Raw genomic sequence first — 24,261 nt, 5'->3', positions numbered from 1 at the left:
TCGAAATTATCTTAGCAACACAACACAGGGAATTTTTTTTTACAGTTTTATTTTTTTTTTATTTTACACCTATTCCTGGGAAGTTCTTAACTTCTCTGCAGTATTTTAATGCTACGGATGAGCTATTTTAAAGTATATATATATATATATATATATATATATATATATATGTATGTATGTATGTATAGAAATAATGAAAGCAAGAGCACGCGTTTCACATAAATAATTTCAAACACACATCGAGAACGAAGACTGCTGTTTCTGATGAAAAGCCATGCAGGTTTTTCCATCATATTCACGATGCAGGTATAATTGGAACAAAACACTACCCCGATGTATATATATGTATTATATATACACATATATAACATATATATATATATATATATATATATATATATATATATATATATATAATATATATATTATATATTGGTAGTCACTGTTTTGGTGATGATTCACATTTTTTAGATTACAGAAATCCCGTCACTCCCGAGGAATGCAGTCAGCTCCAACTGAATTAGAACTAAAATGCAGTATGGCAAATGGCAGGAATCTCTTTGTTAAGAACACTATTTATGTTTATCACTGTTGTAAACATTTAATTTCCTCTCTCTCAATACTTTAACGGCCACTCTCAATGATGAATTCATTTTTATTGTCGATTAAGTATTGTGAATTGCGTATGTTTGCATTGCTTTCATTTAATCAGATTCCATAACATAGAAACAACATTTTCTATTTATTTCTCAGTCCTCTGCAATAGTGTATAATGCCTGATTTTGGTTCTCAACACCAGAGGGAGAATAATTTCAGTTTTCCAATTTGATGCAAATGTTTAGTCGTCCACTTTGTTGAGACTTTATTCCAGTGTTCCATTCTGACGCAAAAAGGATTACCATTAGAGGTAATAATTTCCACTCCAAGATTAGCAAAGTATTGAAAAAATGTAACATTGGTTAATCTGACCCAACCTAATGGTTGAAAATTAGCGGATCTTGATGTTTTATACTTTTTTTAAAATAACTCCAGAATATAACTTGTTCAATTAAGAGGTTATTTGAATACTAAGCTGATTGTAATCCAGATTGGACTTTGGGTGATTTGTCTTCGAAGCTCGCAAGAACTTCTACGTGCTCTATCTGTATGCCTGTTTCATGCATGTTCATTAGTCTCTCTCTCTCTCTCTCTCTCTCTCTCTCTCTCTCTCTCTCTCTCTCTCTCTCTCTCTCTCTCTTCAGACTGCTTACGAACATTATAAGGGGGCCATTGTGGTCATGGAGAAGCTTGAGATAAATTTAGAAATGTGAACATGAGATGATAATAACGATATTAGTAGAAATTAGGATATTGACGACAGAGCAGACACAGAAACTGACCTTACCACTTTGTGGTTTAGGATCTGTGAAAGACGTAAATGAATATTTGATTTTGCGTGTTTTTTTTTTTTTTTTTTTTTTTTTTTTTACTTTAGAATAAGCATGGCTATTGAGGCGTTTATTACAGGATATTGGCATTATTGTCAGCCGTGTGGAAAATCAATAGTTGCACAAAATGTTTGAAGCCTTTGATGTTAACTCCTCAGTACTTCAGCTTAACGAAGGAAAAATCTGCAAAGTAAGAAATCTAGTGAGTGAGTGACCTGATATCTGGATCGTTAGAGAGAGAGAGAGAGAGAGAGAGAGAGAGAGAGAGAGAGAGAGAGAGACTAGCAACTTTTGGAGACCAAAGTTTTTCGAAGCTTTTGAAATGTGGAAGTGGAGTAGAACTCTGCCTCTGGATTTCCACAAACATGGCGGTACTGGCATAGAAGATAGATGAAAGAGCAAAGAGTTGCTTTATAGAGAGCACTGGAGTGATACTGCTAGAATACTGATACAAATGGGGATGATGGGAAAAACCCGTAAAATGAGAAAGAGGACTTGGAATGAATTATGTTGAAGGTACGAATATAAATATATGTAAAAGAAAAAACATTCTAGAACACTGGATTACTTAAGTCATAGAATTCGTGTCAAAACTGAAACAAGGCAACGACTTGACCTGTGTGCGACATAGCTCTGAATATATAATGTTGCGCATTTATATGTGCCTGGTTTTAGCGGAGGCGTTTACTTTTACATATGAATGGATAGTAATGTATTTAATTTTAAATGAACAATTAAGGTTAAATTGTGAGACTCATCTCATCACCTGCAATTTAAGTAATGCAGCATAGTATTTCTATATTTTTTTTGCTTTAACCTCATAAAATAACAAACCATTCATATTTCTTTGCTTTATTTACCCAGAATGATGAAGCTGGCCTTTTTAATATTGAGTTATTCAGTGATATTCCTGGGTAGCAGTAATCAGCGGCATTTTATTTAAGGGAGAAGTGATCAGCCTGAGATGACGTCACTTGTTTATTTACATGATCACCAGTACAATTATGTAATTGTGTATGTTAGGTTACATTTTTAGAATACATGTTTGTTCGAATATCTTTTTGAACCTGTAACATAAAACAGTTTTTCTTTAGGAACACATAATTTTATATGCACAGAAGAATAAATTTCTTTTCTGATTTTTATTTACAATTTTTTCTTTCATCTATTTGCACTATTATTCCTATTGCAATTTGATTTTACTTCGTAACATAACTGTTCAGTGTAACAGTCCCTAGAGCAATATCCAAAACATATTAAGACAAATGTTAAAGCAGCTAAGTAAAACTTTCAGTTACCTTTACACGAAAAGTTTTTTTTATCAAGTCTCTGTTTTTGTACTATGCTTATTGTATTTCATGTAAAGGGTAAAGAAATAAATGAACACTGAGCAAAGATCTAGCTAACTGACATACTAAGGGAGTGACTTTTTCTTAATTTCTTTTAGACCGAAGTTCTTATTTTACAGCAAAAAGAATATTTTTCTTGCAAATAAAACTGGTGATTTTTCTAATCAAAGACTAATGATAAAATCCAGTATGTTTAATCTGTTTTCACTTTGTTGGCTTTATGACTGATTAAGAAGATTGATTTGAATATGATTCACACCTGGAGAAGAAATTGTTGTCATAGTCTTCCATGATAAGGTAAGGAAGTTTTGAAGTAGATAGATAATTATTGGTAAGAGTTTTGGATTCTTTGACAGGGTACGGGTGAATTGCTAAATTATTCCACTCAGATTAATCACCCATTTAACCATAAACTTAGGTATGGATTTAAAGAATGCTATTTAAAAATAAAATAAAATAAAATACACATAAAGTGATGTTTGGAATATCCCCCCGTTGTAAAAATTCTTGATGAAACAGAATAAGAGAAATGAAAAACACTTACATATTTCCATAAAACTTGATATGAACCCTGACAGCCAGCGACTCCCTTGTCAGACAGGCACCCAGCCAATCACTCAGCCATTAAAATACCGAGAGCTTGTCCGTGTCAGCTATTGAAGCTGTCATCGGCGCTCAGTCAAGTTGGCTAGTTTCTGCTGTCATCATGAATCAGGCGAGATCTGGTCCTTGTCTTATGCTCATGTCTAATTGAATTTGATCCATCTAATTTTTTTATGTGACTTCATCTAATACCTTCGAGGGTTGTTAATTAGGAATTCATTATCTGGGAACTTCAAGTTAAAGTAGTATTGTTGACCTGAATTTGATTAGATTGCCAGAACGCAGAGTAAAGCTCATAGTAAGCTTGACTTCAATGGAACCAAATAAGATAAGAATGTAAGATGACAGTATTGGTTTCTTAGTCACTCGTAGACAAACTAGATTCGTTCTATTACTCTAAAATTCCTGAAAGAATGTCATACAATTCCAAGACAATAAATATAAAACGTTACCAAAGAAATGTTAAAGGGTCTGTGAAGAATTGCATATTTATTTTTCATAGGTGACCAAATCGCTTCATTTTCGTCAGGAGCTGTGAGGTTGTCAAGTGCTATGTAGTCATCTGTAAATTAGGTAGATTCGTGCCCTACTTTGACCTTAACCTTCTTAGTCATTCCAAAGCTCTTAGGAGAAACGACATAGTCATCTGGGAGACTTAGTGTTGTATATATGAGGAGGAATATGATACGCATATGACGAGGTAATTTATGTAATTCCACTGAATATAGTCGAGTGATTAAAAGCATTTTGGAATATGTTTTGGATGCTGAAAATGCAAGTATCTAAATGACTCTCTGTACTTTCTATTTTTATGGTATTATATACGTTACCAGTTTATGAATTAATCTGCATGTCTAATAATGAGTGATTATCTGAATTCTTAGGATATGACGTAAGTGAAGAATTAACAGTAAGATAAAATATGTCAAGAACGAGAAAATACGGAAAATCTCAGAAGTCAGTTCAAGCCACAGAGTCGATCGCAAGAATCCATTTTATTAGAGTCCATTTGGGTGTCATCCAAACGGCAAAGTTTACAGATTTGACAACGTGTCACCCAAAAGACGAAGACTTATCGGTCTGCGCAAGTATTCACACTCTTTTAATTATATTGTTCATATTATGACTTCTATGAGATGTTGTTTTTTTACGTAGCCCGTGCATTACACTTTCCGAATAAAAATTACCTTTTTAACATTTCTTGATTATGTTGTGACTATTCCATTCGCTGTATTTAACTGGTAATCTTTATTTCTTAATATTGTGTACATTGAATTTGAATGTTTTCCAACTTACAATTTAAGTTAGAAGAAGAGAGAAATATGTACAGTTAGAGTCGCCACGCCAGTATCCTATAATGTAAAGCCTTAAAAATAATTTGGTTCGAAAAAACCAATTAGTCCACAATATCAGGGTGAAGTCTTTATTTGGAGTTTTTATTAATAAATAACTTGATCAGTTTTGATGCAATTAAGTAAGATGCAGTTTTTTAAACGAAATTTTGTCAGCGATCAGTTAGTGCGTTTGCAGCACATATAATCAAAGATATAGCCACATTTCCTAATTTTTGCATTAATCAAGAAGTCAAGATCAATAATAATGAGGGCTACCCATAGATTCAAGAACCTTGTAAGGAAAGATCACCAAAATTCCTTTTATTTACTCGATACCTTACGTTCACTTTTTCCTCTTAGTTATTGATATCTATACTTCAAATCATAACCAAACTTTACTACCGTGATGCCCCGACCTATCCATCCATTCGTCATTTTTGTTGAGATAATGAGGCAAGACGGAGCCGGCTACAGTTTTTCATCAGAAAGACAATGTTGCAAAAAGTGTCTTAAATCTTTCATTCTCATTGGAGGGCGAAATGTGTTAGATGGGAGGTGGAGGGGAAGCAGGAGGTGACTATTGCTTAATTACTCCTCCAAGAGATAATTAAGAGCTCCCTAAGGGATCTCTAAAACCCAGAGGGGGGAATGGAGGAAGGAGGTGATGTTTATTGGCAGAAATTTTGCTAAACTTGGAGGAGAGTAGAAAGAAGTAGATATATTGGTTAATTCACCCATTCTTTCATTCATTTTTATAATGTTGCGAATGTGAAATTACCGCCATAACATCCCTTTGAAAATGGAATCGAAATCAAATCAAGTTTTGAACCCCGAAAAGAGTAATAGACAGTATAAGAGAAGCAGGGCATCTGCAAACGTTTACAAGAGGCTTGAAGTATTTATTGACCCATGTAGGACTATATGAAGAGACTGTGTAAACTCTTGATATTGTTAGAGAATGCAATGAAAGACGACTGAAAAATATGAGAATATGTGGTGAAAGTAAATAGTGAGAAATATGGTGATATTTGGAATTCTTAAAAATAGCTATCATAAGTGTACGGATTGCTCTGAGATGGTGCGATCATGTTAAGAGAATGGAAGATGGTAGGTGGGTGAAATGAACTTTTATTTAGAGAATGGGATCTAAAAAGTACTGGACGATTGGAACTGATGAGGATATAAAAATGAAGGGTCATAGTAACCAAAGAGGGAAAAAGTATATGGAAGATATAGGTTCATGACACAGTGAGAAAGAGGATTCAAATGCTGCTGATGAGCTTTCTGTATGAAAGGAAAAAGCGACCCATGAAATTTTGTCCAAGGTATATATATATATCATATATATATAATATATATATATATATATATATATATATATATATATATATGTATGTATATATATATATATATATATATATATGTACATGTGTGTGTTTGTGCACACGTCCATGCCTGCATACGTGGGCATGTGTATGTGAAAGTGTGTGTTTGCGTTTATGTATTGTCGGAACAAAACTTGAAAACCCTGAGGAAGTCCTGTCGAACTATGATTGACAATATTCTAAGTTTCAAGAGCAATTATATTAAACTCTATGTCCAACACGACAAACTTGAGCATGGCCCAAGTACCGTTGTTATCAAAGTCATTTCAGGTATTCTGTATTACTGTTATGATGAATAGGTATCTCCTTAATGACAATAAAATCATGATAATGTTGACCTGGGAATGTGTATTGCTTTAGTCTCAAAATTTTGTCCGCCTCAAGATGTTTGGAAATCCAAAGTCGGATCAAGAATTAACTTAGTAAAAACTTTTTAGAATGCCTGGGGATAATACTTAATGCTGACCGGATTGTTGGGACACTGACGAAAAAAGTTGGTTTTAAGTCCTAGCTCCAGTTCGCTCTTTTTAAGGAAACCGTCTTGGCGTTTCAACCAAATTGTTTTAGATTTCAGCTTTGATCTTTCCCTTGCATCTGTTAAGGAAGGTAATCATCACTTACTTCAAAACGGTACGGAACGCGAAGATCACTTATGTAAAAAAAAAAAAAAAAAAATACCGTCAAAGTTACCGGTAGTCTAAACATTTATTCAATGACAAAAAACCACGTTATATTCTATATTGGCCTATAGAACACGAGAAAACGCTTGGATGAATATAAACTCTCTCTCTCTCTCTCTCTCTCTCTCTCTCTCTCTCTCTCTCTCTCTCTCAGTAATATAACATACCTATTAAATTGCTTAAAAAATTTTGATGATATTTAAATTTAGTATGTTAACGAGAAAAATTACCTCAAGCCAGAATAAATGGAAAAAAAAAGCCTATTCCTTAGAAATCAAAATGTTACTATAAATATGGAAAAGGTAACAAATGTAATAAAATCTTCTTCCCTTAAATAAATGATAAGATTGAACGTCTAATCCCTTAACATGAAGAGCTTCAAATCCAATTGAACTGCAAGAGTTGATAATCCGCCCCGAATTCATTCCTCTTTCTCCCAAACGTTCCATTTCCATACACGTTTACAATGGCTGATTTGAAAACTTACTTTCCTTTTCCTTCCCTCGCCTACTTTTATCTTCCTTTCACTTCCTCTCTTTTTCTCCACTCCTTCCACTCCACTCCTTTCACCTGTTCAGCGTTACCTCTGTACCTTTGCAGGGCTTTAGTACTGCATTCCTTCTATTCATCTTCACGGGAACAAATGAATGTTCTGGGAAAGTGAAACCCTGCACTGCAGCTCCCGAATCCATCACAGTGGACAATTTGTCTTTTGGATGCACGAATACTCAACAGTGCTCCAGGCGAATCATGACATCCTCTCTCTCTCTCTCTCTCTCTCTCTCTCTCTCTCTCTCACAAGCTTTGTATTGTTAATCACTTACTGGGGTGTGTCTCAGACTTAATCGTGACTCATATCGGTTATGTATAAGCAAAATAATGGATAGGAAAGTTAAAACCTCACGTGCTCTATAGAAATTTTTATGAATATTTTTACTTAATGTAGACATACATGCAAATACCCCCTAGTCGTATCAGCACAATACATTGGAGTGAATACAACTGTGTTATATACACACGAAGAAAACAAATACGGTATTTCCGTTTCTGTTGATGACTTACAATTATAGCAGTACGATGAATTATCGCCCAATAATTATTGGACATGTTGCATTATATGAATGAGATGAACAGTATACTAATTATATAAACACGTAACATGTGTTCATGGTATAAATACCCTGCTCGTCTATTGATTAAAATGTTCGCTCAATCTAATTATGTTATTAAACATTTGTTGATAATGGATTAATCCTAATCCATTATACCAACATAATATCCTATATTTACCCGTTTACACTTTCATGAATGAATAGTGACAAGACCTGGCTTTACCTCTCCGGTATTAATATTTCTGAAAGTCATTAAACTACGTTAGAGCAAAGTCTCTGTCTTTAAAATTCTGGGTTATCTTCTTAGTTTGGCAAAAATTCCCTCGATTTTGTGTTGCTGGTTAAAACATAAAGATAAGTACAAAAACACTTGCGTTTGTGATATAAGCATGAGATTTTTGTACAAGTGCTCATTATAACCTGCTCTTTTGTAACATCTGGATGTCCACGCAGAATTTCAATATGGCCGCCACTTTTCAAGACAGGCGTTAGTTGTTTCGATTTCTGACACTTTAATTAATCACTGTTGAAATAAATACATCATTAATTACTCAGATAATATCTTTCTGGGTAGGAGAGTCAATAGAAAATATCACCAGAGCTCCTGCCACTATATTTACCATTGTGATAAAGATGGTGTACAAAACGGCCGTCATGAAACATTTTTTTTTATGACTGCAACTAAGAAAGATAGACATGAAATTTTTATCTATGCCTACATTTATGAGGCCAGAGAATCTGTTTCTAGCATTTCTATTGGGCTATTACAAATATTACATCTTGGAAAGGGACCCCATAATGCTACTGAAAAGTATATAAGCGGAATACCACAATAGAGTATGATAACATAATATCTTATCTATGTTCGAGCACTGTCCCTATTGTAAAGGCCAGTGAGACATACAAAATGGTATGTCAGGTCTTTGCAATTGTGCAATTGCATCATCTGCACCTAGGTTTGCCGGTAATTATAATTTGCTATCATTAAGTGTGTGAGCGCACTGTTGAGATTCAGGGTCATTACTTGTCGAAGATCTGATGCAGGTGCCATATTTAAAAATAAATGCATGCTTCATTGTCATGACTCACTCGACGCTGTTTAGTATGCTTTTCCTGTGGTTTACTACCTTCAACTATAGATCTTCGCTTTCTCTCACAGTCAAATTTTACATTATTAAATGGCTCTTGGTATTTTGCCATGTTTTGACACAGTGTTGACTCTATACCGCTGCCTTCATCCATCCGCAGCTGAGTCAAAGTTAAGTGGCATTTCAACAACTGGAACAATGGCACATTGGTTGAAATCACTGCATACCCATCATGTTTAGGATTATGATGTACAGAGGCCAAGAGTGAAGTTAAACCATATTTTTTTTTTTTTTGTCTTCCTAGCGAAAGACAGCATCTGGTTCAGTTGGTCTTCCTTAATGTAAATTGCACACTCATGTATGGGATACTACGTAAGTTCGGTCACCCTACCCATAGCCTGATCATTCATACAATTCCATTTAAGTTCTTTCTCTCGGCTGTCCTACGATGACACCCGTCAATTCAGGCGTGGCTTTCTAACTAGATATACCAACTATATATATTATATATATATATATTATATTATATATATATATATATATATATATATATATATATATAAGGGTTGTCCATAAAATAAGATTCCCAAAGATTATTCACAATGAAAAACAAGTTTATTGGCATTGAATAATACATTTTTGGAAAGCTTAGAGTTCTTCCTATTTTTCGACATAATTGCCATTGAGATCAATGCATTTTTGCATGCGGTTTACCATCTTCTTTATGCCTGAATCTAGAACTCACTGCAGCGCCGCAAAGCTTAATACCTCTTCTTTCAGCTCCTCTCCAGTTCTGAAATGCGTCCCACCCAGGTGCTTCGTCAATTCAAAATTTTGTCAATGCAAGTCTTGCTGTTATCACGGATCTTCTCGCAGAGCTCCGAACCGTAACCCTTCGATCTTTCAGCGCTGTTTCTTCCACTTTCGCAATCGTTTCGTCCGAAACCGATGGCCGTCCAGAACGCTGTTCGTCATGGACGTCTGTACGTCCATCTTTGGATTCTCTGGACCATTTGCGCATGTGTTGTACGCTCATACACTTTTCTCCGTAGACTTCACACAGTTGGGAATGAATGTCAACCAGCAGCGTGCAAAAAACGAATCGAGAGCGTAATTCGCACCTGGCGGGAGAGGCAAGTGGGAGCTCCATCTCTAAAGTCTGGCAAGCCAAGACTGAATATCGGAGACAGCTCTCCAGTGAGGGAGACTGGGTGAGAGGGAATCAAGCTACACGCCAGTGACGCCGGATCCCGCGTAGCAGCGTTCCTCGCAACTGCAGCTCCTTGGGAACTTTATTTTACGGATTACCCAAATATATATATATAGTATATATATATATAGATATATATATATATATATATATTTATATATACACAGAATATATATATATATATATATATATAGATATATAGATATATATATATATATATATATATATATATATATATATATATATATATATATACATATATATATATATATATATATATATATATATATATATATATATATATATATGTGTATATGTATGTATGTATGTATGTATATAGTATGTATATATATATATATATATATATATATATATATATATATATATATATATAATATATATATATTTATATACTTTTTACCAGCTAAGTGATATGAGACTATTAGGCAGCATTTGGAACAATAAACTACTAAACTACTCTAAATCAAAGCTAGGTGCAGCATAAGTTAAGTAAAGGAAGATCAGCTGACATTAAACCCTATACAGAGTTAAGCAGGAGTGAAGTCACCTTGTGCCCTGGTAGTGCGCTGACATTCACTCTTTTAACAATAAACTAAAGATAAAACCACTGCCTAAATTATATGTAGACATGCAAACTATTACATTGAACAATAAGACATGTTTCCATACCTACTGAATCTTGAGATGTGATTATATTATCTAAGGTTTTCCGCTGCCATATTGGATGCCATTTTTCTTTATATATGGAATTTGAGATCTTTTAAAAGAAATACATTTTACTTTGCTTCTTGATTCTACCTAGAATGTGTATAACCAAAACAGATGCATGAAATCATGACCATGGCACATGAGTGCTATGTTAAAACCTTGACCAGTGGCCTTTTGAAAACCAGCAGCCATTTTGGAATTTTGAGGGGACACCCACTAATTTTTAAAAATTGGCGAATGGAGAAGATATGTACCAAACATACATGCTGAAGTATTTTCGTGAACAAATTATTTTACCTGCTGCACTATTAATCTCGATAAGGGGTGAAATAATTCTTGCTGTAGTAAGGGTAAAGATAAACATGAAAAGGCATAGGCATAAGTGCTTTTCAAAACTGGAGATCAAAGTAAATATATAAAAGAACAAGAAAGATAAGAGCGTAACCATGTTGTCAGTATTTGGGAAGCGTTGTCAGCTGCGTTTAATTACGCTCTATATAAAATATGATTCGGTTCTATAAACTGCTTCTGAACATTTTTAGCATGAGAGAGAGAGAGAGAGAGAGAGGTTGTGCTTGCACACACATGGCAAAAGTTCAGTTCAAAGTTTTTTTGGATTTTGTTTAACTCAGCTTCGGCTGTAAATGCAGGCCGTTCTATCATACAATAGAAAAAGCTAGATAGCTACAAAGAGAGAGAGAGAGAGAGAGAGAGAGAGAGAGAGAGAGAGAGAGAGAGAGAGAGAGAGAGATTCCAAGTTGCCAAAGTCAGACCACGCACTCGAAGGTTCAAAATGCAGTGAATCAGAGGCATATTTTCATAATCTCGAAGTCACTCATGTTCCTTTACGACTGTTGACTTGTTTTGCTAAGGGAAAGGTCGCTTCGGCCGGAGGAAATAAAATTTATGTCGTGTCTGAAGACCTCGTAATCGCTAGATTAATGCTGCAATATGCTGAAAGGAAAAGGCGAGATGTAAAGGTACAAAAGAATCTTGGCTCCTTAAGGCTTTTTGGCCCATGCCAAGAGGAAACCAAGGGGTTTGTGTTTTCTCAAACTTCCACTTTTAGATCCTCGTACCTCATTCCTATCTGGCCTCTTTATCTTGCTATCCAACCGCTCCAACTCCCTGTTTTCACTGTACTAGGCGCTGGATGACTGAAATTTCATAAATTACCGTCATCAGTAATATATGGTATGAAACTAGGACGTACTTAATATAAGTGATGAGCAGCCAAGAATATTTTACAAACAAATTCTTATTTTTTATAATCAATCTTATCTTCTGCACGAACCAGACTGGTAAATTCTTTTCATCTTGGTTAAATGACTATGACGTTTGTTGGCGATATATATATATATATATATATATATATATATATATATATATATATATATATATAATATATATAAGAAGGTAAAATGCACAGGCAATTTAATACCCTTCTGTGCCCTAGGCGTGAAGAAATAATTACGAAACCAAGAAAGGGAAAAACAAGAGACGAAACCTCAAAGGGAGCATTATAATACCTTGTGCAAGAGCAGAACTTACATAAAACAGGAATAATGGACACAACCGGACTCCAACACTTTGCCATTGAAGGAAACAAATCCCTCCACGGGGGTTTTGTATGATTATAGCTGTAATACTAATTGAATCATGTATCGGCCAATTATTGGGTTCTCTGTAGGAAGTCTTCGACGTGTAGTATATTAAGCTTTTACTATGGGATCTATTTTTATATTTATGTCAGTGATCCACTTCAGTAAAAACCGTTGACCAGTCACCTCCTTCGAAATAATTTTTAAATTCGGTCAGGTACAGTAATTCAGTAAACACCGTAGTCGGCGGAAAAGTTTGCATATTGTAAATGAAGGGATAGACTGAATAGTGAAACCTTAGACTGGAATTTCAACACCGTATTTCTAGGAGTGGGAATCCTAGCGAATAGCATAAAGAGGTATTTGGATGCATCATGCATTCCAAAATCTTTCAAGGAAAATCTGCAAAGCAGATATTAAACATGAAAGTAAACTTGTGATAACTCCCCTCATTTAATAATATGTATTCCATACAAAGAATATTTCTTTCAAATTGTACTGTTTGGAACAAACTAACGATCATTTGATTGTTTATTTGCTTGTCTTCATACTAAGTATAATTTGCATTTTATAATTCTAAGCGTCATTCGCTTTCAGATCTTTCCACATTATACCATTCCTGCTATGACCAAGTTATGGTATGATTTTCCAATTACTGTTATTGAATTGGTTGATCTTTAGAATCTCGAAATGCTCGAGTTTGGTGGAGGCTAAAGTAAGTCTCACTGTGCGGATTGTCATTTTGAATGTAAATTTTTTGTTTTTCTCTGTTTGTTTCTTTTTCATAGTTTATACTATACATTTCATTTTCTTCTGTGTTGGGCTCTTTCCTGTCTTGGCGGTAGGATAATAATAATAATAATAATAATAATAATAATAATAATAATAATAATAATAATAATAATAATAATAAAATAATAATAATAATAATAACAATAACAATAATCAACTAAGGAACCTCCGTGACGAGGCTATAATATTGACAATTCAGCCACAGTAGTGTTGAAATATAATTATTGTACATTGTTAAAACATTTTAGCAATGTACAATATATATATTAACGCTACTATGGCTTTTAATTGTCAATAATAATAATAATAATAATAATAATAATAATATAATAATAATAATAATAATAATAATAATAATAATCACTAAGGAACCTCCGTGACGAGGCTATAATATTGACAATTAAAAGCCACAGTAGTGTTGAAATATATTATTGTACATACATTGTTAAAAATTTTTAGCAATGTACAATAATATATATTAACGCTACTATGGCTTTTAATTGTCAATAATGATAATACTAATAATAATAATAATAATAATAATAATAATAATAATATAATAATAATAATAATAATAATAATAATGATGATGATGATGATGATAAATGCAGTTATGATAAATAAGAACAATAAATTAAATTCTAATATATTACCCTTGTCTTCATGATTCATATAACCTTAATTATTTGAAGAAGAGAAAAATCTCTTCGTCTGAGTTTGAAAACGCTCTTGTTCTCTTTCATCTATGTTCTGATTTCTGTCGGATTTTCTCAGTTCCACACATCATATCTTTGCCCGGGGAAAGACTTGTAACATTTCAGTATTTGAAAGCCGCTGTGAAATACCTCTATTTAAGTATCATGTCAAGAAAATACTATTCACTCACACACACACACACACACACTCACTCACTCACACAGAGCGAGAGAGAGAGAGAGAGAGAGAGAGACTGGCTGGTTAGGTGGGCGGTTGTGCATTACAACGGGAAATGGGTTTTCCAACAACTGTTTGTTTTTTTTGTTTTTTTTTTTGAACAAGTAAAAGACGGAAAAATCTGTCTTGGAGTAAAATTGCAAGACTTCTATGATGGAAATGGATGTGTATTTCTCATTTTATTGAGAATTCAGATAATTATGTCTTTCTACCAACCATTCCGCCATCTGAAAAAATTAGTTTATTCTTGCTTATTGCTTCTAAGAATTATCATAATCACCATGATTATTATATGAATAATTTTTTATTTTCATTATACCTCTTTACCCTTTTAATGAATATCTCCAGTAGATAAGGCGATTTGTTATCAAGCTTTGAGTCAGTGATATAAAATGCAAACTTAACCTGCATCTTTTGTCCAACATATATATATTTATTATTAAAGGATCTTTTTCCTGTTGAAATGTGCAACAACATTATACTGATAGCATCAGTTTACACTTTAAACGTGACAAAACTGTTTTATAATTCAAACCATGTCTTCCCGGAAGTAACGAATTGCAAAGGAAGGATATGAGACCTGAGACATAAAAAGCAAATGAAAAGAGATGGAAGAGCCGTGAGAGGAGAACAAAAGGCTTAAAAGAGATTTGGTAGGAAAATACAATAAATGTTCGTGATGTGATGAGTGAGAGCAATGTGACATACAGTACACTGAATATACAACGGAAGGGAATAAAAATGTAGGAGATATTAATCTATATATAAAATCCATAAGGTAAAACGGATACAAGGTTTTAAGATATTTGTAGCATGAAAAGACTTGTGACGTATTCTAGATAAAAGGTTTGGGATGTGAGGTAGGTTATACAAGTTGTAAGATCAAGTATATGTGATGTCAGTTGTGAAACAGAAACATATGTAAATATCGAAAGTTCAGTAATCCTAGTAGACTCGAATAAAAAAAATTAGGAACATAAAACTTGGGGGGAAATTGAAATGACAAGCTCAAAAGTTAATGAGATATGAAACAGGAGAAATCAAACCTGAGTCCCAGTGTTATGTGTTGAAAGAATTTTTGTTCTTTTTTTGAGAAGTTCGAATTTTAATGATCACTAATTATCATAATTTCGTGACGGCATCGAGCTTCCTTATTTTATCGTATCTTTTTCTCATTTGGACTTCTCTGAATTGAGTTTGGAGGAAAGTTTTTTTTTTTCTTTGAATTCATGTTTCTAGATTTGTTTTTTTCAAAAGTTCACATAAGTCTGCTTTCACTCTCAATTTGCTAACCGCTCCTCTTTATTAAATCATTTTGGCGCTGCATTCGTAAGGAAGCGAGAACGGGAAAAAGTGAGAGCTGGAATTCTGATATTGCTTCAGTGGAGACAAAAACAGACCCATAGATGTCGGGAATGAGGAAAAGATGTGGTAAGAATTGGCGTAAACTCTTGAAAATACAGAGGAAAAACAAGTCATTAACCGTTGACAGAGGAAGGAAAACTTACGGCGATTTATAATTGGAACACAAACACTCAAAATAGAAATGGCTTCCTCGATGTTATGGTTCTTAGTAACAAACCCAAGACAATGTAAAAAAAAAAAAAAGCTGTTATTATAAAACTCGACAAAACTGCGTGAATTAGAAAATGGGGACTCAAGGTCAGATTTCGTAAGTAGGTACCCTCGACTTAAGGGGACAAGAATGAGGAAATCGAATATGTTATTCTGACAAATGGAACTGGAGACGGGAGGTTGTGTAAGGGAAGGTTCTGATGAGCCAAAATGTTTTAAGATTTTGATTTCCTTCATAACTTGGAATTCAGATGATTACGGTTTTCATTATTGAATACCTTTTAATTTATTCAATTTACGTTCCTTTTAATATTCACAATCCATTATTGAAGTTTTCTCTCTCTGTCTGACTTGAGATTCAGGTAGGTTCCTTCCAGTAGTCTGCCGCAGGTAGTATTGTACTTTGGAAATTAAATGGTTGAGTGAGTCTTCTAGTGACTTTTTTTGAAACGGGTAAGATTCTTTCCATTCTCTGCAGATGGTTTTCAAATATCTGTGAAGTAAATTATATTTTGTATATCAGCTGAATGAATATTACTTTTTAAGAGTCCTTAAATATTTATTAGGAATCAAGATGCTGTGTATTAGAGTACAAATGCAGTTCCTATAACAGGAATGTATACACCAAACTAAGTCCCATAACTAGAAAAAAGAGAAACACATATCGCTTAGAAAATTTAGATTTCAACGAATACGAAAAAGTTCAGTCTCCTAGTGAATTATTTCCTTCTATTTCATGGAAGTCTTTGCAGCACAATTTTCATTTCGTTATTTTATCTAAAAAAATGACTTGCGAGTTTGTGAAAACGTATTTTCTTATTTAGATTTTCATCGGTTGCTCATTCTTGTTACCAAATAATCATTATCATCATTATACATATATGCGCTATGTAAATAAATAAAACATATCTTTAGAATTATGGTGTTTGCACTGTGTAAATAAATAAAACATATATTTAGAATTATGGTGTCTCAGTGCAAGAGCAACAACCTTAATAAGTATAAGATGAAATGCGGGTTATAATAAATATTATAGTAGCCCTTAGTGAAAGGGATGGTAAAATAAAGTTATATCTGGCTTAACTTCATCAAGATCTGATGTATCATTTCAGTTTCAAATTGTTCGTGAATAATATTTCACCCCATCTAAAACTAAGTTTTGAAGATACGATATCTCTAATTAAGCAGACTTACGTGTGTTTTGTTAGGGTTCGAATGTAATCAATTCATTATTAAATTAGTTACTTTTTTCCATATTATCTCAGTAATATTTATATTTACTTCTGTACAATAGTTTTGTTTTTAATCATATCATTAGTTTATTGAAGATAATGGTTATAGTAGTGTGTAGTTTTGATGATTATCAACATCAGCATCATTAAATTCAAGATAATAATTCAAGAAGAGGAGTATGATACCAATACTTAAGTGAAGAGTTGCTGAGACGGCGCTGTTCAAGAATATCCCATCCATGAATACTTGAAAATAGCGTGAAAATTCAAAGCTCGTTTTCAAAATAAAACTTGACGTCCCCAGTCGCTTGTTTTCAGTGAAATGGAATGTGGACTTTGGAAAAATAAGGGAAGAGGGGAAAAATATTGTTTTATCCAAACATGATTCCATTTGACTCCGACTCGCTTTATGTAAACAGTTTGTTTATTTTCTATGTTTGTAGGTTATTATTCTTGCAGGTGCCATTTTGGTATGTAGCACAGAGATTTACCATCATTTATTTCCTTTTATATTTATTTAGGTATGCATATATATATATATATATATATATATATATCTATATATGATATATTCTAATAGATATTTATAATTATATATATATATGATATATATAATTATATATATATATATATATATATATATATATATATATATATATATATATATATATATACATACATGCCATCTCTCTCTATTCCTGCTGACCATTCATCAGAAAATCAGGGTTTCAATAAATTGTGTTTTTAGTAATTTATGGACCCTGTCCGGTTGGTTGAGAAGTCAAGGCATTCAGTAAGAGTTATTCTGGCTGTTCAAGAGCGTTTGTTATATTTTAACCTAAACAAAAATGAACTTATAAACTAAGGTATCTTTGACTTGTTCGTTATGACTTTGATAAAACACACACAAACAAACAAACCAAAAAAAAGAAAAAAGAAAAGGAGGCTAGAGCAGCGTGAGAATACTAGGATCCAAAACTCATTTGAACCAATAGAGATTTTAAATCCTTGGTAATAGAAGAATAGTTTTCAATAAAGTTTATTAGCCACTCGGCAACGTATTCGTAAAGGCTCAAACTAATTCTCTAAACCTGACTCAAAACGTTTTAGCAATTTCTAGGCAGAATTAATTGGCAAAATTATGCGTGATCACGACCACTTTCATTAGTTACAAACTCTTTTTTTTTCATTAATTAGAATCATGGAGATATTTTTGTTTATTATTAAAATGGACCTGTAGCACGCGGACATTCATAAAAGCACAATTAATGCAAGAATTAGCATTTAAAGGAGGCGGTAAGCTTATAGTTCGACTTCGTATCGAAAATGTTTTGAACAGTGGAGAGGAGAGTTTATAGAAAACGAAAAAATGGGAATTTCAATTTGCATAATCATCGCAAAATCAAGTATTAATTAAGTGTTCATCATGCTGGTATAGTATTTAATGAAATTATTCATACACACAAAAGGAAATATAAGATTTTATATATATATATATATATATATATATAATATATATATATATATATATATATATATATATATATATATATATATCGTGTGTATTTGATTCTGTGCCCAATGACATTTCCATCGTCGGAGCTATTGATAAATTTACAATTTCATCTGAACGTTAATCAAAAGGAAAAGATAACATTAACATCCTTTAAAAGAGTCTTATTAATTTTGCCGAACGTAATAATAACAAATAAATACATATTAAGTTAATATTAGTGAATGGCAAAGTGGGTAAGGGCAAGAATTACGATCCTTTTTATGACCTGAAACAACTATATTTTTCCAACTCTAAATTATTTTTAGGAAGCACATCCTATGTATACTAACCCTTATAAAGTAATTATTTGATATTTGAGTTTTTAGTGAGTTTTTAAATAAAAAAAAGATGAAAAGATTCTAGTAAGTCAGTTAAAAACAAAGTTTTTTTTTTTAGCATGAAGCTTATGCCAATCTTCAGTCTAATAATAATAATAATAATAATTATAATTACCAAGTTCATTACTTGTTTATTTCTGTCGATCTTCTCAGTTCCAGAGGTCCTTTATTCCTCACACCGTTGGACTGTGGAATAAGCTCACCAAGTTCGCTGGCCCCTCTCCCAACGTGGAATCAGAGGAATTTATTTCTAGTGATTAGAAATTCATTTCTCGATATGATGTGGTTCGGATCCCACAATAATAAGATGTAGGTCCCGTTGCTAGGTAACCAACTGGTTCCTAGCCAAGTAAAGATATCTAATCCTTCGGGCCAGCCCTAGGGGAGCTGTTAATCAGATCATTGGTCTGGTTAAACTGAGATATACTTAATTTTTACTGTGCAGCAGGAACCTTAAAACTCACATTTTTATCTATTTGTTTATTAATTTTCCAATTTCTTTTTTCTAAATTAGTAACTACTCTCTTCTTTCTGTATTTCCTGTTACCTTCTGTTACTTTTTTTCATATAAATACCATATTCGTTGAAAGCTTGGATTTCAGGTCAGTGGTCCCTGTGGCCTTGTTCCATATGAATGGGGTTTATCTTCTGAATAATAATAATAATAATAATAATAATAATAATAATAATAATAATAATAATAATAATAATAATAATAATAATATTGTCGTTCGGCGGTATTTATTGTGTCCCGGGTGCTCTTTCTGGTGAGTGCTGAGTTTTCATTGGCTGAACAGAGGATTAAGTCCCTGAGTCAAGAGGTCTTGCAGAGGTAGATGCTCGCACTGTTCTTCGCGTGTGGACGCTGGAGATTGGGAGTGTAGTATTGGGAAGGTCATTGCCGGTAGATAGGGGCACCTGACTGGTCCGTTCGATCGGCTCTGGGGTGCTGGCGGGCAGCACCCTTACTGCCACCGTCGGGAGGAGTGAAGTCTCTCGAGTGGTATTGAGGCTGGGTCTCTCCTTCCCGATGTGTAGGGCCTCCAAGAGGCGGAGGCAACTGTGGTCTGCTGCTTTATCGATAATTCTGATATTAGGAATAATGTCCTTTTGAGTTATCCTGTTATTGTGGGCGTTTTTAGCATGATTATGGATGGCGCCATCCTGAGCATGGCAGGATATCCTCTTGGAAAATCGCATCGTTGTCATGCCAATGTAGTCGCCGGGGCATTCCCAGACAGGGCATTTGTACTGGTAGACAACGTTGGTTTTCTTGAGAGGGTCCTGCACCACGGGGGCTGGATTGTTCTTCATAATCAGGCCATTGGTTTTCTTGCTCTTGTAGTAAATTATCAATTTCACTTTTTTCGCAGGGTCCGTGGGGGAGACGTTCCTTTCGATGATGTTACGAAGGGCTCACTCATCCTCTTTGTATTTTTTGTGAAATACTCCCTTGTAAAAGAGAGGGATGTCTTCAAGGGCGACGGGGCGAGGCTCCGGTTGGTACCAATTATCAATGTCCCTGCGAATGCATTTTGTGATGTCCCAGTTGGAATACCTGTTGCTAATGAAAACTTGGCAACACGCTCCAATTCAGTGTGTATCCTTCCACGAAGAGCAGTGTGAGAGAGCTCTCCTAATTATGAAGAACAATCCAGCCCCCATGGCGCAGGACCCTCTCAAGAAAACCAATGTTGTCTACCATTACAAATGCCCTGTCTGGGAATGCCCCGGCGCCTATATTGGTATGACAACGATGCGATTTTACAAGAGGATATCCTGCTATGCTCAGGAAGGCACCATCCATAATCATGCTAAAAACACCCACAATACCAGGATAACTCGAAAGGACATTATTCCTAATATCGGAATAATCAATAAGGCAGCAGACCACAGTCACCTCCGCCTCTTGGAGGCCCTACACATCGGGAAGAAGAGACCCAGCCTCAACACCACTCAAGAGACTTCACTCCTCCCAACGGTGGTGCATAGGGCGCCGCCTGCCAGCACCCAAGAGCCGATCGAACGGACCAATCAGGTGCCCCTATCTACTGGCAATGATCTTCCCAATACTACACTCCCAGTCTCCAGCATCCACACGCGAAGAACAGTGCGAGCATCCACCTCTGCAAGACGGCTTGACTCAGGGACTTAATCCTCTGTTCAGCCAATGAAAACTCAGCACTCACCAGACAGAGCACCCGGGACACAATAAATACCGCCGAACGACCCCATTCCAATCAGTTCACACTCACCCTTCCTTGAAAATGAACCGATGATACGGTTGGAAACGTTGGAATTCCATTACGCCCATTGATTTGCAAACTCTACGGCGACACACACCATTTTTAGTTGTCTTATCAATAAATTAGTATTTTTGTAAGACATTTCCTTAACCAGAGTATGAACATCGGCCAGCTATTAGCAAATATCAGCCCTGATGAGAAGAGAATAATAAGAAGAATTGAAAAGACCATATATAAAATCAATTCCACTGATGCTGCCATCAAAACATGTTTGAGAGAGGGTACATGACCCATCTGCACAAGAAGACCCGGGCACTAGGAGCTTCAGGAGGACCCTGCTTCAACGTCAACTTTCGGTGAAGGAACGAGACAGAGTCGCACTCCAAGATGAGATGAAGAACTTGCACACCGTGTGGGACAACCTCCGTCGCAGTAACAGTAGGAACCCTGTAGCAGCCCATCCAAGTGTCCTTGAAGGCGATGCTAATTATGGAACGGCCAACATAGACGATGATTCCACCCAGGAACTGGCTCACCCCACCGCCATCATGGAATGCCTGCACCGCCTGGAAGAGAAGTATACCGCAAAGAGAAAGAGGACGGTAATGAAGAAGCTGGTCACCCTCAACGGAGGAAAACTACAACTCCCGCAGAAGAGAGAAGAATATATTAAGCTGACCAACTATGTACCCTACCACCGAACAAGACAGAATTCTACTTATAGGACTCAATTGCCATTACTCTGCCCGACCGAGGCCCATGGAGAAACGCCTTAAGATCGAGTATCTGCTGGACATCATACAAAATCATGAAGATTAAAGCACCATACGTACTGCGGATGCCCTGCAGCCCCTCCTCTTGGCCAAGGCCCTCACAGAACGCAGTTATTACAAGAGTGATGTGATCGACAGGCGCCTGAGGGAAGCAGCCAAAGAACTTCGAGCTAAAGAGGATGTCACAGTCCGTCGGGCCAATAAAACTGCTGCATTTGTACTCATCCGCACTGAAGAATACAACCATAAGTTGGATGAGATACTGGCAGACAGCAGCAAATTTCAGAAAATCACAAAGAACCCAGTAGATGACATTAAACGTGAGGCCAATAGGATTATTTAGACTGTCAATGCAGCTTCCAATGCACTTCACTTGCTGCCGATCGTAGGGGACTACGACCTTGGCTACATAAACGGGAATGTTAAATCCCATACACCAGGGAACCCGTTATGCACCATTATTAGCCAAATTCACGCTCGTACGTACCAGCTTGTGAAGAAATTGAATACTATTTTGACGCCTTACGTTCCAGATCCACAGTTTGAAGTCCTCTGCCGAGTTTATAGAAGCCCTGAAAACGACACCCCCGGAGGAATTATTGCATCGACGGACATGGAGTCCCTCTTCACGAACGTCCCTATGGATGAAACAATCCAGATAATTCTGGATTGTGTATATAGAGACGACTCCTCGCCCCCATTGAACATCCCTGAGCATGCCTTCGAAAACTCCTAGAGATTTGTACAAAAGTCCCCTTTCTCCGCCAACAGAGGCCATATGTACACACAAAAAGACGGAGTAGCAATGGGTTCCCCCCTTGGAGTACTTTTAGCGAACTTCTACATGGGTGCTGTGGAACGACGGGTATTCGCCACAATTGAGAAACTGTCTATGTACGTTCGGTATATTGACGACACCTCCATCAGCGCCAGCATGGGGGAAGAAATAGAGCACCTGCGACAAGCCTTCAACGACCACAGCATACTCAATTTCACCATCGAGCATTGCCGTGACCGTCGCCTCCCCTTCCTTGACGTCCTCATCGCAAGTGTACAGGAAACCCACGAACCTGGGCATGTGCCTGAACGGCGAGAGTGAGTGTCCAGAGAGATACAAGCACAGTGCAATTAGTGCCTTCATCAGGAGAGCTCTCTCACACAGCTCTTCGTGGAAGGATACACACTGAATTGGAGCATGTTGCCCAAGTTTTAATTAGCGACGTGTATTCCAACCGGGACATCACAATATGTATCCGCAGTAACATTGACAATTGGTACCAGCAGGAGCCTCGCCCCATCCCCCTTGAAGATGTCACTCTTTTACAAGGGAGTATTTCACAAGAAATACAAAGAGGACGAGTGAGCCCTTTGTAACATCATCAAAAGTTACGTCTCACCCACGGACCCTGCGAAAAAAGTGAAATTGATAATTTACTACAAGAGCAAGAAAACCAGTGGCCTGATTATGAAGAACAATCCAGCCCCCGTGGTGCAGGACCCTCTCAAGAAAACCAACATTGTCAACAATACACATGCCCTGTCTGGGAATGCCCCAGAGCCTACATTGGCATGACAACGATGCGATTTTCCAAGATGATATCCTGCCATGCTTAGGAAGGCGCCATCCATAATCAAGGCGCCATTCATGATCATGCTAAAAACGCCCACAATACCAGGATAACTCGAAAGAACATTATTCCTAATATCGGAATTATCGATAGGGCGGCAGACCACTGTCACCTCTGCCTCTTGGAGGCCTTACACATATGGAAGGAGAGACCCAGCCTCAACACCACTCAAAAGACTTCACTCCTCCCGACGGTGGCTTGTGGGGCGCTGCCCCCCAATATCCCAGAGCCAAGCGAACGGACCAATCAGGTGCCCTATCTACCAGCAATGACCTTCCCAATACTACACTCCCAGTCTCCAGCGTCCGCACGTGAAGAACAGTGCGAGCATCCACATCTGCAAGACAGCTTGACTCAGGGACTTAATCCTCTGTTCAGCCAATGAAAACTCAGCACTCACCAGCCAGAGCACCCAGGACACAATAAATACTGCTGAACGACCCCATTCCAATCAGTACACGCTCACCCTTCCTTGAAAATGAACCTATGATACGGTTGGAAACGGAATTCCGTTACGCCCTTAGATCAATAATAATAATAATACTGTTAAAGAGAATGGCAGAATTAAGCAAGTTGATTTTATATATTGTTTTTTTCTATTTTTCTTACAATTCGCTTCTCTGGCACAGCGATATTTCCGAGTAGCTGGCTAATATTCATATTCGGAATTT

This window comes from Macrobrachium nipponense, chromosome 5 (genome assembly GCF_015104395.2).
Source record: "Macrobrachium nipponense isolate FS-2020 chromosome 5, ASM1510439v2, whole genome shotgun sequence".
In the NCBI taxonomy this organism is placed as follows: Eukaryota; Metazoa; Arthropoda; class Malacostraca; order Decapoda; family Palaemonidae; genus Macrobrachium; species Macrobrachium nipponense.
This window is presented reverse-complemented; position numbering follows the sequence as displayed.